Here is a 19,515-nt window from a genome sequence, read left to right on the forward strand (position 1 = left end):
GCTGTTTGATAGATGGGATACTCCCCCACAAATAAATCTGTAAAGTGTTTCCACTACTAAGTCCTGAGTCTTTAGAGGGCTCACTTCAAATCAGCACCATTCATCCCAGGCAGTGCTGTCCATGCAACATAACAAGGCTCCCAAAACCAGTTTAGACAACAAAATCCAGCTTCCAAGTCTGTTGAAGGGCCAGTGCTCTTTAATGGGTGCAAAGGCTCCAAATGGAACATGCTCTGAAAATATAAACTAACCTGGGCCTATGGTGAATCTCCCTGAACTTAAATCCATTCTTTTGATTTAATGAGACCTATAATAAGAAGACTGACTTCAAGTAGGTTAAATACATATATTAATTTAACAGCAGAACAGCTACCTGCTACAAACTCCTCATGTCCTGTCACCGACCAACTGCCATCCACCCTCCTTAACCTTTCCAGTTGCCTATTCATAATGCTATCACAATTATCTTATGATCATTAAAGTGAAAGCTCATAGGATAATTATATATATTTCATCCCAACACATCTTTACCCTTTATAACAACAATATAAAAGAAAACAAATTACAACACCAAACTATAATAGTTCACTGATTGTAGATACTCATAACTTTACAGAGAAAAATGTATGAATTGTGAAATACACTATACATTTGTGGAGTTGACATGTAATAAAACTTTATGAAATAAAAATAACATAATGTATTATTCAAGTTTAATTGCTTACGTATAACATGAATTATAGCAAGAATTCTATATCACTATTTCAAAATATAATCCCAACATTTATCAGATAATCTAGTTACTCTTGTTGATGGTTTCCACTTTACACTTTCTTTTATGACATCACATATGCCTTTCATTCCTTCTCATTTTTCATGTTTCTGAAGATGAGACACTACTAGCTTTTCCTTGTTCCACCACTTGTCATCTTCCAGGTTTATGGCACTTTTTCCTACTTTCTGTCACTTTCTTTTGTACACTAAATTTTGATTCACCTTAGGTTATGATTCTTGAACATTTAACTCTCACATAATCACCCACCCTTAGGTTTAATCTTCTGACTCCATGTTTATGTTGCATCTGAACATATTTACCTTGCACTTGTATTCTTTTCCTACCTACTACATCAATTTGTCATTGTGGTATATCAAAGTAGTCCATCCATTCTCTCAATAACGTTGAAGCAGGTACAGGTCTGCTCAATAATATGAATGGAGAGATCTCTGTATCAGCATAAGCTATGATGCGTACTTCCCACAACAATTCTTTCAACTCCAGTTTACAAACCCAACCCACTTGCCTTATCCAATTGCATATTCTTCTCAATGACTCTATTAAATCTCTCAAGAAGACTGTTACTCTGTGGATGATATAGTGACGTGTTTGCATGCTTTATGCTGATGAATTTCAACATTTCTTCAAACTGTGCGGATATAAACTGGCACAAATTATCTGTTAAAATGTCATTAGGGATCCCTTCCTTTACACAAATAGATCCCAGATACTTGATTACACTCATGGCATTCTGCAATTTCACAATCTTAATATCAGGCTAATGGCTGTGTTGTAGGACTCTTGTCATGGAGACAAGACTGCTAGTTTTGGGCGGCAGCACCACCACGTGTAAGGAACTGAGTCAAACCAATGCCATTTGGTAGCGGTTGGCCTAAACCTTTCGGCCATTATAAGGAAGATAAAAAACATAGCACAATCAGTATTGTTACCATGAGTGAAAAAAATAAACAACCCCAGCATTTTGGAGTAAGCATGTGCCTAATAATTCCTACCCACACTTCCTAACATCTATGCGAGAACCTGGCAGTGATAGCCCAATCCTCTGCCTCTACTTAGCCCATGGAAGGAACACCTGCCTCCATACCTGAAAAGCAGAGGACTTCCCACTGTCTCCTCTATTGGCTGTAGAGATAGTCAGCAACATGGCAGTGAAATGTGATACAGGATAGGATGGATCATCTGGCTGGAATGACCTCTATAACCTTCTTTGGCCTGTGTGATGTTTTATAATAACATGTATTAGTGTTCTTGGAAGCAGGCCGACGTGATCATGTGTCAAAGTGTTGGGCTGTCTGTGCGCTCTTGTGCTGGCAATACTAGATAGATTATCATGTACAGCCTTAAGCAGAGGTACACAGTGAAATATTGTGCAAAGAAAGCATTAACAACACTTTCACAGAGTAGCAGCTGAGTAAAAAAATGTTTCTCTATAATGCACACAAATTACGTGGTATCCTCTATTAAATCATCATTAACTTTATCTGTTCCACCTCCAAACAAAAAGTCTGGTAGCACATGTTTCTTTTTGTAGCACATACTCAACTCTAAAATTGTGCTCCTGAAGTCTCTATTGCCATTTGGCAATTCTTGGTGTGGCCTTTCCTCCTTCTTTTGCAGTAAATAACTGCACCAACGGTTTATTACCTTCCCGTACTGTGAACTGTGAACCTCATAAGTATGGGTTTAAATGCACTATGCCCCGCCAACAGACCAGTGCTTCTCATTCAATCACTGAATAGATTGTTTCACCTCCCCTCAGGCTTCTAGGATCAAAAGCAACTACCTAATACTTCCCATCTTTTCTTTGCATCAATACAGCTCCTAATCCCCTTTGACTGGCATCTGCCATAATTATGGTTTGATCCCTAGTATTGAAAGGCTTCAATGGAATGCCATGTACAGTTTCCTTTTTAATTAGATTAAATTCATTTTCTCATTCTTGACTCCATACAAATCTGGGCTTCTTTTTCAAAAAACCATTCATGTTGAATGTCTTTTCTACACAATTGGGCACAAATCTTGGGTAGAACTCAATTAATCCCATAAATGATTGTAATTGGTCTTTATTATTTGGTGAACAAAACTCTTCAGTTGCCTTCACCAAACTGGTCATAGGTTCTATTCCTTTAGCCAATATTTGGTATCCTAAATATTCTATGAAGGTGGTGTTCATGACACAATTTTTCAGAACTAAGGCCCTCATTACAACTTTGGCGGCATTGACCGCCTACCGCCATGTGATGGCAGGCAACATACCATTGCCTTGGCTACCAGCCATCCACCTGCATTGTGATGTAGACAGAATTCCGCCAGAAGGCTGTCGGAATACCGTCAACGGTCATGGAGGCGGACGGCAGTAAGGTGGTGCTGCTGTCAGCAGCAGTGTCATGCCAGCAAAACACCGCCGACCGTATCATGAGCACTGATACGGCCTGGCGGTGTTTTTCTGGCGGATGCTGCTGCTGGCAGCAGCGCCCCCTCCTGTCTCCTGCCGGAGGACCCCCTGCAAGCAGGTAATTCAGGTTCTCTGACAGGAGAGGGGGATGGGGGTATTGTGTGTGTGTTGTGGGTGTGTGTCTGTTTTTGTATGTGTGCATGCAGGTGTGAGTCGCGTTGAATGAGTGCGTGAATGACTTAATGTGAGTGTACTTGTATGTTATATTGAATTTTAAAATAGTACCTAAAAATAGCACTACAATGCATAATGCGCCAACTGTGGATATCTGGTCGCACCTGACTGGAATGAAGTCAGAAGTTTAGGCAAACCGTGATAATTACCTGAACATAATTTCCTTCAACCCTGGTTTGTGGAGCATTGCATGGACCCGTGTGGAAGATGCGTTGTGCAACTGAGGCGATGCATTGATTCTGGGATGCAACGAGGTCATGTTGTGTTGATGCAAACTTTCTGAAAGAAGCATTTTCAAAATTGATATTTAAAACCCAACTTCATCATGGGAGAGGATTTTTCATTAGAATTCCAAAGACACCAAGCATGAACTGAGTACCTGCTCTAATTTGTAAATTATCACATATTAGCTGCATTAAGGTAACTCCAATGTTAGCCTATGGGAGACGTAGGCCTACCAGCATAGAAAAATCAATTTAAGGAGTGTGCATTACAAGGACATATTAAACTAAAAAACACATGTCCCACTTTTTAAATACACTGCCCCCTGCCTTTTGGGTTGTCCAGACCCTATCCTAAAGGTGACTTATATGTTTTAAAAAGGAAGGTCTGGGCATGGCAAAAAGTTTTTTTTGCCAGGTCAAAATGGCAGTTTAAAACTGCACACACAGGCTGCAATGGCAGGCTTGAGACATGTTTAAAGTGCTAGTTAAGTGGGTGGCACAACCAGTGCTGCAGGCCCACTGGTAGCATTTTATTTACAGGACCTGAGCACAGGTATTGCCACTTTAGGGATGTACAAGTGACTGTAATATGTCCGTTGGATACAAGACAAGGCTACCATGTTTTAGGGAGAGAGCAGGAGCACAAGCACCTTAGCACTTGTTAGCAGTCGCAAAGTGTGCTAAAAGCCAACAAAAACTGGTTCAGAAAACACGAGGGTGAACACAAAAAAGTATGGGAAAAATCATAACTCTGCAGAAAGGGCCAAGTCCAACATGAGCCCTTTTAGAAAATGCATCAATCTCTTTTGCTATGTCTAATCTAGTTTTCCATTAACTCGCTGACCTAACTATAGTCTGTAGCAATTGCTATTTGAAAAAATAACCAAATCAAGGCCCAAATCACAATGGCTACATTGCATATATTTCATAAATCAAGAAAGGAAGGGGGTTTAGCATTGCCACACTTAAAGTTGTATTAATTTGCTAATTTTGCGCATGCTTTTATGATCTTTATTCGTCACGTAATATGGTAGATAACAATTTTATATGCCAGATGTTGATAGAATATAACATTTCTGATTTTATGTGTCTGGCTAAATCACTGAAAGTCAAATATAGAACTCTGTTGTGGGCTGGCTCTGGAAGGAAGTTGTTCAAAACACACTCTTCCATGAATATGTCTACCCAGTTAGAAAATATCAGGCTACTAGATAAGCAATGTTTGGAAGGACATATGGTGCAAAGATGAAAGATAAATGGTAATACTAGTTTGGCAGACTTAATGAGCCAGAATAGTTGGAATGTCTGGGCTAAGACTGATCCCCAGATTGATTCCATAATTAGATTTTATAACAATCCCAAAGGAATAAGGGAGAGCTCAGAACTGGTAGAAGATCTTATTGAGATCACTACAATTTGATCTTCACATATGAAGTGACTCAGCAGGCTTCGTATTTCATTTTGGTGTAGCCTTACTCCTGCACTCTCCCTTGCAGACACTGTTTCCACCCGCCGGCCCAGCAGGGAAAACATTATACGGCCGGCGGGGAGGGGGGGGGCATCGCGCTGGCGGTCTTCTGTTGACCGCCAGCGCTGATCTCGGTGGTCTTTACCTCATAACATGCAAACTAGTTCATTAAATATTTTCTCATGATTAAGTCGTAGTTCCAAGAGCACCACTGCAAAAAGTACCAACAAAGCAAAACAAAAACCACATAAATGAATTACTAACATCCCAGCACTAACATTCAACAGAGCACACTAGAGAGATGACCACTCCTATTTGCAACACAGCAGAGTTTCAATACAGCTTGCAGTAGTGACTTGCAACCTCACCACTCATAAAAGACCCCAAGGACAATGTAAGAGAACACCAATAACAGAACATTACAGATTCATTAAATACTGCAGAGTGGTGCCATAGCACCAATGATAACATTAATTTCAACCTAACTAGAGGACTATCCACTAAAGAGGCCCACACCAAAAAAATGTTCATAGCATAGCTTTAAACCCATATTGTTGGAAAGGTTACTCTCCCAAACACTAGAAGATATCCCAAACACAGAAGGAGCACATTTTATAATGTAACATTATGTACTAAATGCAACAAATATTTTTTTTAAAATAAATCAGGTTTCCCAGACACAACAGATGTATACTAAAACATTGCAATGTGACAAAGTGGTAAATATCTTGCAATTGTTATAACACATGAATCAGATAACCTGCACATGCTCCAAAGCCCAACATTCAAAAGAAGACTAACAGCTCAAACATATTATATTGTAGACATTCCTGTATCTTCACTTATACAGTACTCACATTCTTGCCACCGCCAATTTCATTTCCTGACAGACATACAAGGAGTTGCCATAGGCTCTAATACTGGTGCCACAAATTTCTGTGTTGAACAAGATACCTAAATATAATAGTTTAAGATGCACAGTAGTAATATATGAAAATACATGGGAGCATGCAATCCCTGTAGAAGTTCCTGTCTCTAATTTCCTTATTACAGGTGACTTGTGACATCTCTAATCACCTGTAATAAAGAAACGATGTTACCACCCAACTGTAATACCTCATTCCAGATGAGTTCTATTATCACAATACCTGTTCTTATAGCCAACAGCAGAGGGGAAATGTGGGTTTTAGAACATATTTGAATGTGCACTCAAGAAAACAAAATTAAGACATGTTTTTTCCTTCTTCTAGCTGAACAGGGTTAAGCAGAAAGGAGATATTTATGGCAACATATTTATTTTACCGTGTTTTAGATAGCACTTCCCTGCATGGTTCTACGTATTATGAGCTACAGTGCTTTCTTTAAATCTGAATTCTATTAAACACTCTATTTTTTGGCAACAAATATCTAACTACTTTTAAATGTGTTTAATTTTACAATAATCTAGTTCTAACACTTCTAGAGATGCCTACCAATCCACACTGAGAAGGTATCATGCCCAGATCAAAGAAGCCAGGAAAGCTGCCCTCCTAGTGAGACTGGAATCCAGCTCCAACTCCGGCAAAGAGCTTTTCATCATTGTCAGAAATTTCTCCAACCAAACTGCAACCACCAATACCATTACCCCTTCACAGGACCTCAGCAATAACCTCTCTGAATGCCTTCACAACAAGACCTTAACATGTAAAGTCACTTCACATCCCATCCCCACCCCAGAAGACATTATCATGGAACTACCCGCCACAACCAAAAATGCCCATTATATAACCTCCTCATCACTGAAGACACCACGGAATTATGACAAATTATTACAAAACCTAAGGTAGAAATGACACACTTGTGAACTATAGTGCAAAGATATGTGCGTTGCGCGAGGCAGCTTAGAAGAGCGCCAGCCCTCAGAAAGCGAACAATAATATCATATTTAGGTAGATATGGTGAAGTTTTGCTCTCTTCTTCAAGGACAAAGCAGCACAGCATCACTGAACTAGATTTTAGTAAAATTCCCTCCTATTCCACCACCATCGTTAGGAAGTGGAGCACTTTGTGGAGGAGTACTGATGTTGGAGGGTTGTTAAAAGTGTGAGACACAATTGTCTGCCTATAAATTTGTGTTCCAAATGGTATGTGGCTCATTCACAAGGTAAGAGCACCCTATTATTGTGGAATTGCACTACAAACGATACATTAGTAAGACTGTTCTGCATTACATTTGCCAGCTAATATGGGTGTTATGGTTTGTAAAGTAAGAGTAGATTTGGCAGATCAATTATTGTGTGACGAACCAGTCACTGATTTAAGATTTGTGCAACATGCACTGTAATATTTTAAATTGCCTGCGCAACACTCTGGAATTGAAGAATAGTTTGTGGGGGATAGCGAGTGCTGAAAAGGTCATTGAGGGTGTGATGTGCCAACACTTTTTCGTGGATTACTGCTGCAAGTGTAAAATGCGTGACGCGTTTCCATATTACATATTTTTTAAGTTTTCTCCCCACTCTGAGGGGGTGCTGCGCTTGTGAGGGCTGATGGGTGTTAGTCGTTAATTGAGAATGCAGCACAGAAAAGCCTGCTTCTAGATCTCTGCTCTGAGGGCTGTGTTAGGAAGAATATGAGCAGGTGCAAAAATTGGCAGCACAACTCTACCTAGACGCAGCCAGGTTTCTCTAATTGTGTGACTTAGGTGTCTAATCGCCTGCACTGATTTCTGAATAACACAAAAGCACAGTTCGCATTTGAAATCCGTTAGTGTGACTTTTACTGACCGCCTTGGTCTTAGTTGAAAATAGGTCGAGAAAGAACCTGACAATGTTTCATATTTCAAATCAGGAACAACTTCATACAACATGCACTAACTGACAGGATTGTTGGCGTGTAGCTTTTATAATCAAAATTAACATGAATTGCTTGCAAAATAATGTACAATGAAGCTGCATAGAGAAAGCATTAATATGTTTTTAATATACGCATTTGAAATGTGCCCACGGGGAGTGGCCACCAATGTATACGATGACTAATGAAATTGATTAATAGTGAATTATTAATGTACTAATGTATGATTCCGTTTAGCATTAAGAGTTAAATGTTAAGGTTTGCTGAATAAATCATTAGGCCTTAGTTAGCATGAGTCTGGGCCTTGCTGCCTTGTCACATATTAAATGTGTTTTTCTAACGTGCACTGTGCTGTCTTCCTGAAGGACATAGAGCTGTACTTTTCCAGAATCTAGAGATGTGTGTAGCCGTAGTAAATTCTTTCTCATGAGACCCGACTTGCTCAAGGAGACGTTCTTGTTTAATGCAACAGTGTAAATTCACAACAGGTACAAGGTCACCTGAACTGGAAAAGACAATGGAGCTACTGACTGGAGTTGTGCATGTAACTTTTTCTACCTGCCATCTCACCCGATGAAGACGTAAATCACAGGAGCCAATGAACTGTATGAGAACTGTCTTAGGTGAAAATTTGAGTAAGGTGACCACACAACTATTGGATAGAGATAGTGGTGCACCAACTACCGACCAATGGGAAATTAGAGATTTGTCTGGCAAATTCAATTTAACATCGCATTACAGGGAGAAATCAGCCATTATTGAGCCATTAGAGGGACACCCCTGTTGTTACTCTGGCATTCCGTCTTCACCTTTGCTGAGACTTTGCTGTTCTATCCTGGCGGATGGCGTATCGACTACTGTCCTGAGGATGAAGACTAACTCTGTATGCTGACCCATTATGGAGGGTAACTATATGATAATGAAATTGTAATTGTCTGCTTGCCTTTCCTTTCTAGGTGCCAACTGCTTTTGACAGAGACCATAGTTAGACGTTTTCCAAATTTGTGTTACTAAATTGTTTTACATGAAGCCCAACATGCTGATGCTAATTCGAGGTTAGTCGAGGCGATCACTAATATTGGGTGCAATCAGAAAAATGACAGAATCTTTGCTGTGTTGAACAGATGTGCTAATGATACTCTGCTAAATAGATACATGTTGACGCCGTGTTTTGTTCTAATGTTTATAATCTTTGCTTTGCTCAAATATTATTCGAGTTGCTACATTATAACGCTGTTGATGTGTTTTCTGGTGTTGAGACTAATAAACTTGCTAGTAGAGTGTAACCCATAGGGAATAAATATCATAAATTTTACTAAATTCTCGTGGTTATTCATGGCTGAAGGGCCATGTTGCGTCTCAAATTCATATTTCAGTGATTAACTAAGTTGATTGATCTATTATTGAGAATATTGATGAGGACATAGATCTATTGATTGACATGCGGGACAGGGATCTCCTCTTAAGGTGTCTCCAATCAGGGTCAAAAGTTTCATTGGCCTGAAACGAGTCCCAGACTAAATAAATTACCTAGGGCAGGACACGTTACCAGTTCTGGTAGCAGAGGACGGTTAAGGCCCTTTGGGCCCTAAGACGAGGGTCCATTGTTTTAGGATTTATTTGAGATGATGCAAATTGGAAAGAAGATGTTCCCCTAAGCCCCAAATGACTTTCCTGGGACCCCGGAGCTTGCCGAAGTGAGTTGGGTATGTTCTCGGCGTTCTAGTGACGGTATGAGTAAAGTAGGATTTGCGCTTGCACAGCTTATGCATTCCACAGGTGAATTGTGAGGTCTGTGAGACTTTTAGGCCAGGTGATGTTTTAGTAGGAGAGGGCGTACTCCGCAGTATGAGAGTAGGGAAGTCCGCGAACTTCATGTGAGTGTGGCGTGTTGTGCTAAAAAAAAAATTGTCCACTTGGTTGTTGTGTGGTCTAAGACTCCGGAGTATATTGAAAAGTGTATGAGACACTTGGTTTGTGTTGTAATTTGCGCGGTTTAATAGGTCAATCAGGCGTGATTGACAAGTCGAGTTTGAGTCACAATGTGTGAGTGAAAACCTTCGATGGAGATTTGGTAAGTTCTAAAGTGCACTAGGACAAACCATTGACAAGTCGAGAGTAGAATTTGCGGTTTGAATTCTGCTTGCGACTGCGGGATCTGAGAAGGAGAGAATAGTGGCCGAGGCTTAAAGTGAAATCTCCGTAAAGTTCTGAAGCAATTGTGTTACCCTTCCTGTAGTAAACAGGCAAATTTGAGTATTGTTGTTAAGGTGCTTGCAATATATTGCATTAGTTTTGCGTAAACAGAGAGTGAGGAAGACAAGCCACAGGACTCTGTCAACCGCTGTGTGTGAGTGTGACATCATTGGAGCCGCGCTGGGATAGGTCAGTTAGTGAGAAGGGTCGCGCACGGATTGGCAGCCGTCCGTGAGAGGCAATTGGTTGGAAAGGTAGGTAAAGGGTGTTCTGGGAATTAAAGTCACTTCCTGATTCAGTTATAAACGAAATAAGAGACGCAAAAATGAAGTTCTTCAAGGCTCTAAAGTGCGCTTTGAGGGGAGATGTGTACATTACCGTGAGTGTGGGGGAGCCTACACCGCCAGAGGATACTCCGGCTTATGCCGTAATGGAGGAGAAGGGAGTCGCGCCATGTCTTTGGCTAAAGCAATGGTGCAAATTAACAGAGAAAGATGGGTGTTTAGCATTTCCAGAGAATGGGACGTTCAACATAGGGGTTCTAGAAAACTTACGGAAGGCGCTAACTGAGCAAAAGCCGCCTCTAAGGCCGGCACAGTTTGAGGCGCTAGCAATCTGGGAATTAATGGCCATACGACAAAGGCAGCAAAAGTTTGAGAGGAGAATGAGAAAAGCAGAAGAGACGCTAGCGGAGGCTAGGTGGGATAGCGAGACCAAGATGTGGAGAAGAGAAATAATAGATGGAGTCAGAATGTTTCCCGCAATAACTAAAAAAACGCTGACATACAGGGAAGAAAGGCCACTTGTAAAACAGACAATGGTTCTAGTAGAGGGAAAGGGAATAACAAGTCTTGGGCAGATACAGATGACTCAGATGACGATGAGTTCCGTAATCAATTGTTACCTGATCGTCCACCGCCATATGCCATGAATGACAACAGACCAAGTACTAGTGCAGGTCCTGTAAGTTCATCGCAGAATCAGGGAACAGCGCATACAGCTCAGGTAAATGCAGTTGCGACACCAGCTCCAGTGCAGAATAGTGTCAGCCACCACCAGTTCAGAGGTTCTACCCCGATGTCCCAGTATTAGACCAATACGAATTTGATGGTGCCGCCCGATCAAGCAAATGCAAGATCAAAGTTGATACAGATGGAGCCCACTCCACTTCTGCTGCCACAGCTGCAGCAACAGATGGTTCTGAATTGCGCTCCGGTCACAGGACCGCAGTCAGTCACAGCACTCATAATGAATCAGACGATGGGAGCCAATGCTTCCCAGGGTCTGGGGAACAGGCAGACACCACCTGCCATATCCTTGCCGATTACAGTTGGTCCACCCGTACCTTTATTTGCACAGGCAAAGCCTAATGTATGTGACCAAGGGGTAATGACTCAAGAGGTGCTAAGAGGAGGGTTCACAGGAAGCTCTCAAGGGATGACACCGGGAGAACAGACAGCAGAGAGAGGTCTAGATCCTTATTAGACTTCAGTCCGATTGGGGTTACTTTAGAGACAATGAGACAAGCAGGATTGGGTCTACTGACTCCACAGATACTGAGTGCAAATCCGTCACAAATACCAATGGTGCAAGCTGGGAATATCTTGTTGCAAGGTTTGACAGTGCAACAGCTGAACGAGTGGTTAGACAAGCTGGGTTCACACCTGCTACAGCAGAGCGGTCAGAGAGAGAGGAATGCCTGAATTTTGTCAGGTTGGGGGTGAAAGCAGCCGAGTTAGTTGAAGGAAGCATGGGAGTAAATAGGCTAGAGTCGTACACTGAAGAAGAATTGAGGTATCTGTGCCCAAAAATAACTAAAGAAGTGAGCAAGGTGCACCAGAGGTTGGCGAATCTAGCAGACAAATATGGCATAGACTTAGACAATACTAAGCATCTAAAGAGGAGTTACAGATTAGACTTTGAACCTAAAGATTTTGCTCACATGAGGTCTACTGGGATGAAAGCACACCTTAAAGAAATTTTACAGAGCGGCCAGGTTTGGGGAGCCTTAGAGAAGTGGGAAGGCAGATGGGCAAAGAAGAGAGACAAAAGGAAAAGTGACTGCTTGGAGCAGCAGCAGCAGGCAAACCCAGTGCCAGATACCGGTACCATAAAGATGTTACCCATGAGAGAAACAGCTGGAGGGGTTCTTGTTCATGTACCATGGTCTAGGGGTGACATACTGACATTCACCAATGACTTCCACAGACTGAGGGAGAAGCCGATAGAGTGGTATCAGCAGACAGACAGGTTTGTGAAGCTTGCGAAGTGTATTTGGGAAGACTTGAATATATTGTTTGAGATCATCATTCCTGCTGATTTGTGGCTTGAATGCAAGAAAAGTGTTGACTGGCCAACTGCAGAACCAGCAAGGGATAGGGCTACTGGTGCACCCTCTTCAGATGTAATGAAGTATTACCATAAGGTGATTGAGTTCTTGAAGCAGAAAGTGTCGCCGCAGAATATTGATTGACAAACGATTGATCGAACTGCACAAGAGCGCAAAGAATCGATACATGCTTTCTATGAGAGGTTGTTGAAAGCATTCAAGAATTACAGTGGCACGGAAGTAATAGAGCCGAAAGACATGAATCACCTTGTGTTCAGGTTCATTGAAGGGCTGAGACCAGAAATTAGCCAGATGATCAAGAATCATTTAATTTGTTGGCAAGCAAAGCCGATTGATGAGGTGCTACAATATGCAAAATACTGTAGTGATGAGATTGAGTTGAAGCAGAGAAAGTTGAAGAAGAAGGTGATGGTGATGCAAATTAAGGCAGCACAAGCAGGGATGCAGGGAAACGGAGTACAACAGATGGTACAACAGCCACAGGGAAATGGAATGTTTCAGACGCAAACAAGAGGCAGAGGTCGAGGAGGATTTGTGAACCGTGGCCCAGATTTGAATACCGTTGTGGTACAAAATGACGTGCAAGGGATGAGGAAGGGGTTACCATGCCATGCGTGCTGTGGCGTGGGACATTGAAAGCAGGAGTGCCAGATGATGGTGCAGGAGGGTGTTGTTCAACAAAGCAATGATGTCAGTGCATTTCAAAATGTTAAAGGACCAAGAATGAGGGGTCCTAATTTAAATTTCCAGAATAACATGGTTCATATGCAGGGTCTTCAACCCATGCAACAGGTGCAGATGCCACGTATGCAACCAGTGCAGATGCAGCAAGTGCAACAGCAGATTCCAGTGGTACCTAGACAGCAAATGCAGTTGCCCTGAGCGCCAATGGGACAGCAACAGATGATGCTTCCTCAACAGGTCACAAGTGAAGGAATGGGTCAAAATAATACAGTACAACAGTTCCCATTGCGTGGTGAGAATGGAATAAACGCTGAATGGTCGGATGACAGTTCAGATAGTGAAGAGTGCAGGCTGCAGCGTCCCTAGAAGTAGATCAGAGGGGACCCTATGTGCAAGGGAAGGTGATGGGTCATAAGGTCTCATTTTTGGTTGACACAGGAGCTACACGCTCTACAGTCAGAAGTGCAAAGGTTCTGAAATTGCCCCTTTCAGGACGTACAATAAAAGTAGTGGGAGTGGCAAACCAGCTCCTGACCAATCCGTTCACAGATCCGGTTCAAGTCAAAATTGGTACCTTTCAGGGATTACACAGGTTTGTAGTCTGTGATTCCAGTCCCGTGTCCCTACTGGGAAGAGACTTACTGTGTAAGACGAGGTGTTCAATCACCTGTTCTAATGAGGGAATTGAGGTGCAGACAAACAGTGATGATGAAGGGGATGATGGTCAGATCTCAGAGCCTGAGACGGAGACCACAGATGAAGAGTATCCTTTGATAAGCTTTTTCCCGATGTTCACAATGACTGATTTGCCCGCAGACCTGCAGGGGATAGTCACAGAGAAGGTGTGGGACTTGACAGGAAAAGAAGTAGGGTTGATAAAAGGAGTAGAACCAGTCAAAGTAGACGTGAAGCCAAATGAGTTGTTTCCCCAGGTACCACAGTACCACATGGCACAGGATGTCCTTATACAGGTGACACAGATAATTGCAGATTTTGTGAAGCAGGGAGTTTTGAAGGAAGTAATGAGCAGCCCATGTAACTCACCTATAATGGGTCTGAGGAAGCCTTGTGGGAAAGTCTGAATTGTTCAAGACTTGAGAAGGATCAATGACATAGTGGTGAAGTGTTGCCCGATAGTGCCAAATCCATCTGTGATCATGTTTCAAGTTCCATGCTAGGCAGAATGGTTCTCAGTCGTTGACTTGTCCCAAGCATTCTTTTCTGTGTCTCTTCACGAGGACAGCCAATTTCTCTTCAGTTTCAAATTCCTGGACAAGGTTTACAGTTGGTGTCGAATCCCTCAGGGGTTTTCGGAGTCACCATCTATCTTCAATCAAATTCTGAAGAAGGATTTGGAGTCATTGGAGCTGCCTTTCCAATCGACTCCAGTGCAGTACATTGATGATTTGTTGATTGCCTCCAAAACAAGAGATGATTGCAAGTACGACACTATTGCCCTATTGAATCACTTGGGAAAGAATGGACACAAGGTGTCCCCGAAGAAGTTGCAGTACTGTCAGAAAGAGGTGCAGTATCTAGGCCATTTGATTGAGAAAGGGTCGAGGAAGATATTTAAGGAAAGAGTGACTGCCATATTACAGATGAATCCACCAACCTCCAGGAGAGATGTCAGGATGTTTCTGGGAATGGTGGGCTACTGTTGCCACTGGATCCCGAATTTCTCCATTATCTCCAAGCCATTGGTGAAACTGACAGCTAAGGAGGTTAAGGATGGCCCAGATACCCTAACTATGTCCGAGAACGAGATAAGGGCGTTCATTGAGTTGAGGGAGTGTATGTGCAGGGCTCCAGCTTTAGGTATGCCTGACTACACAAAGTCTTTTGTCCTGTTTTGTCATGAACGTGATGCATGTTCTTTGTCTGTCCTGACCCAGGTCCATGGAGGTGCAAACTGACCAGTAGCATATTTTTCAGCTACTTTGGACCCAGTCGCATTAGCCTTACCGAGTTGTCTGCGTGCAGTTGCAGCAGTTGGTCAAAGCCTCACTCCGTGCGAAGGCATAGTGATGGGACATCCCTTAACAGTAATGATTCCACACTCAGTTGAAATAATATTGACCCGAACAAAGACCCAGTATATGACAAATGCTAGATTGACCAAGTATGAGACAATTATATTGGGGTCACCAAACTTGTCACTCAAACGTTGTACTGTATTGAACCCGGCAACTCTGCTTCCCAATGAAAATACAAATGTTGATGATGCCGAAGAGGTAGAACATGATTGTCTTGAGGTAACAGAACAGTGCACCAAACCGAGACCCGATATCAAAGACACCCAATTAGAAGAAAATGATTACATTATCTTTGTTGATGGCTCATGTCTGAGAGACTCAGTAGGAGTACTGAGAGCCGGATACGCTGTATGTACAATCACTGGTATTTTAGAAGCATCTTGGCTTGAAAGGGTATACTCTGCTCAAATGGCTGAATTGATTGCTCTTACTAGCGCATGCCACGCTGCTGACAAATTGAAAGTGACTATCTATACCGATAGCAGATACGGATTTGGGATTGTCCATGATTTTGGCCAGCTATGATCCCAGAGGGGTTTTATGACCTCTTCTGGCTCTCCAGTGAAAAATGGTGAAAGAATTAAGGAGTTGTTGCACGTGATCCAGTTACTTCTTGAAATTGCCGTGGTGAAATGCAATGCTCATGTGAAATCGCAAGATTTTGTGTCAATGGGAAATGGATATGCAGATCAAGTCGCAAGGTTTTGCGCATTGAACTGTATATTGTTCAAGGATCAGTGGGAATTGTTACCTGAAACAGAAAATGAGACATGCACAGGTTACGCATTGAGGGTGGTTGACACGATGGAAGAACTAAAATTGCTGCAGGGACGTGCCAGAAGAGAAGAGAAACGCTCTTGGCTTAAAATGCAGAGTGTACAAAGAGCAGATGATTTATGGGTTTCAGACGAGGGGAAAATGGTTTTGGCAAACAGTCTTTTGTCACAGTTTGTGAAGTTTTACCATGGTCAAGCACATACTGGGAAAGATGCCATGATCAGGTTGTTCAAAACTGATTGGTTTAACCCCAAATTCAGACAAGCCGCAGAAGTGATCTGTCACCGTTGCATCATCTGTCAACAGATGAATGCAGGAAAAGGGACAGTGGTGAATTTGAGCCACATTGGTAGAGCTGAAAGTCCATTTAGCAGGATGCAATTAGATTTTATCGAGATGCCTGTGTGTGGAGGTCTGAGATACGTGTTGGTGATTGTGTGCATCTTTAGTCACTGGATGGAAGCTTACCCTACACGTAGGAATGACAGTCTCACAGTAGCGAAGTTACTGCTTAGGGAATTGATACCACGTTTCGGGTTTCTGATCATTTTAGAATCAGATAGAGGAAGTCACTTCAACAATGAGGTGGTTAAACTCTTGTGTGCCGCACTGAACATTGAACAGAAGTTGCATTGCAGTTACCGCCCTGAAGCATCAGGGCTAGTGGAACAAATGAATGGTACACTGAAGTCTAGGATGGCAAACATGTGTGCAGCTACAAATTTGAAATGTCCAGATGCATTGCCCTTAGTGTTGATGTCAATGAGAAATACACTCAACAAGAAAACAGGACAGTCTCCTCATGAAATTCTCATGGGCCGAGCTATGCGATTGCCCGCCGTGCCTGCAAATGCTCTTGTGAATATCACAGATGATATGGTGTTGGACTACTGCAAGGATCTGGCTGACGTGGTTCCCTCTTTCTCTCACCAGGGGGAAGCAACCACACTGCCACTGATAAAGGACCCAGGTCACAACCTGAAAGCTGGTGACTGGGTTGTTGTCAAGAAACATGTGAGGAAGTTGTGTTTGGAGCCACTTTGGAAGGGGCCATATCAATTGCTACTAACGACTACCACTGCTGTGAAGTGTGCGGGAATTCCAAATTGGATCCGTGCCAGTCACACAAAGAAGGTGACGTGTCCAACTGATGAGGAAATTGAGTTATCGAAAATAACCGCTACAGAAAAGGAAGTCTCAGGGCCGGAGAGTAATCAAAGGGGAACTGAGACCGGAGGAGAGCCTGTTGAAGACGGACTGGTCACTCAAACAGTAAACAAAATCCAGAGGGATGACGGTGGGCCTATCTCAACTGAGGCACCAGGAGAACCGACCCAGAGAGAGGTTCTCCCAGAAGCAGACCGATATGGGTTTGAAGTTGAGCCCCTGACAGACCCAGAAGGCGAGGGAGTTGAGGCAGAAGGAGGTCAGAGTGTTCAGACTCCTCCTGAGCCACTTTCAGGTCCAGCACGAGAAAATACCATAGCACAAGAGGAGGGTATTAAACAGCAACCAGAAAGGCCGAATGATAAAGGGGCATTTAAAGGAGATAAGTGGCCAGAGTCACGAGTAGCAAAAGGAAAAGTGGTCATTGATGAGACAATTCAGGAGGAGATAGATACAACAAGAAAAGAGGACCTGAGTGAAGGAGAATTGCAAGGTGACCGCAAGTTGAAAAGAAAGAGAATAGCAAATAGAAGATATGCAGGTCCTGAATGGGCTTATGCAACGTCAGCTGATTGGCAACAAGAGTTCTTAGCATTCTGAAAGAGTCTGATAAATTACCGGATGTGTCACTGTTAACCTGAATTGACTTAAAAAAAAAACTGATTGTGACAAGCTGCTGACTGGACTGACAAAGGACCCTGGAAGTGAATGAGAACGCTGTAAATACTTGCTAAAGAGAGACTTTACTTAAGCCTTGCTGTAACAGAAAGGAGAAAAAAGGAAAAGAAAGAAGAAGAAAAAAAATCTTTAGCCATCCTCTGTTGATTGTCATTTGCATTTGTAGTACTTCACTTCTGATTCTTTACAGACCATGCCTAGCTCAGGAGATGACATTGAGGGGAATAGGCGTTGTAAATATTTGGGTGTTGCTTTGAGGCTTGTGTGTGTGATATTCATTATAGCTTTGTTTGTGGAGATGCGATTGGTGGATGAGAATGAAGCTAACAATGCTACAGTTTCTGAGACCGCTACACTAACACCCTGGAAGAAGTTTGAGCAAGATACAAGGTACCTACATGACGAAACTAATACAAAAGGGGAGCTGTCTACTAAAGTTTTCTATCGCTTGCTGAGACACTATAGATGCGAAGGTTTGTTATGTGTGTACACAAATTCCTCTTTCAGTCCAAGAGGGAGTTACATATCATAGTTTGCCATTAACCTATGGAATTAGTTGTAGTCTGCTACTAACACGTTTCTATAACCAAGAAGAAGTGCAATATTTTTACTCTATGACCTTGTATTCTCTTATGTGCCTATCATAGAAGACCTGAATAGTGTAGCTAAGTATTATGCCATAAAACTAATTAAAGGGTTCTTTGAACCTAGAGTAGCGATTAGTACATAATATGCACACCGCAATAACTTGACATGCTTGCTTACACCCGTAGAGAAAAGCTTTGTAGATCACACTGAAGATAGAAGGAGGGTTTTAAAAGGGAAATTAGAAAAGGGCTTGCAGCAACGATAATTTCTTAGCAAGAGCAACAATGGGATTAGAGAGCAAGGGAAGCTAGCTTTAGATGCGAAACATGTAGGTAGGCTTTGCATAACACGCCCCAAGTCATATTATGACAATGTGTTTGTGGGAACGAGTGAGTGTAAGCATGTGTTTTTGTTTCGGAATAAATGGACGTTCATGCTAAATGGAATGGATCAAGCGATCCCAGGGGTTTACTATATTTGTGGACTTAATGCTTATTACCGCGTTCCAAAGGGATGGTATGGGACATGTTACTTGGGGATAGTTTTCCCAAAGATTTACCAGCTAGATGACTTAAAGAAATTTCCGAAAGTGACAGAACTACTTTGTGCTAGACAAAAGAGAGAAACTGCTGCTGGTGTAGTAGGAGACCTATTTGGAGCGATAATTCCTTCAGTAGGAGTTTTGAACTCCATAAAGATTTGAAACTTGTCTACTATTGTAGATAACATGTTGACAAACTTCACAGGGGCTATACTCCTGATGGATACTGAACTTGCTGCGAAGAGGGCTACGACTCTTCAAAACAGGCTTGCTTTAGAAATTCTTTTAGCGAAAAGTGGCAGAGTCTGTAAGATGCTTAATGAGCGTCACTGCTGTGCCTACATACCTGACAATAGTAATGAGATTAGAAGTATGCTTACTAACCTAACAAGAGATAGTGCAGACTTGAAGGAATTGAAGGAACCAGGAGTTTGGGAAAAGGTTGGAAAAGGACTTGCTAGTGTGGGAAGTTGGTTTAGTAGTCTTTGGCATGGGTTACTGGGAAAATTGATACAGGGGATAGGGATTATTCTGGGTTGTTTATTTGGG

The sequence above is a fragment of the Pleurodeles waltl genome, chromosome 2_2, assembly GCF_031143425.1.
Source record: "Pleurodeles waltl isolate 20211129_DDA chromosome 2_2, aPleWal1.hap1.20221129, whole genome shotgun sequence".
In the NCBI taxonomy this organism is placed as follows: Eukaryota; Metazoa; Chordata; class Amphibia; order Caudata; family Salamandridae; genus Pleurodeles; species Pleurodeles waltl.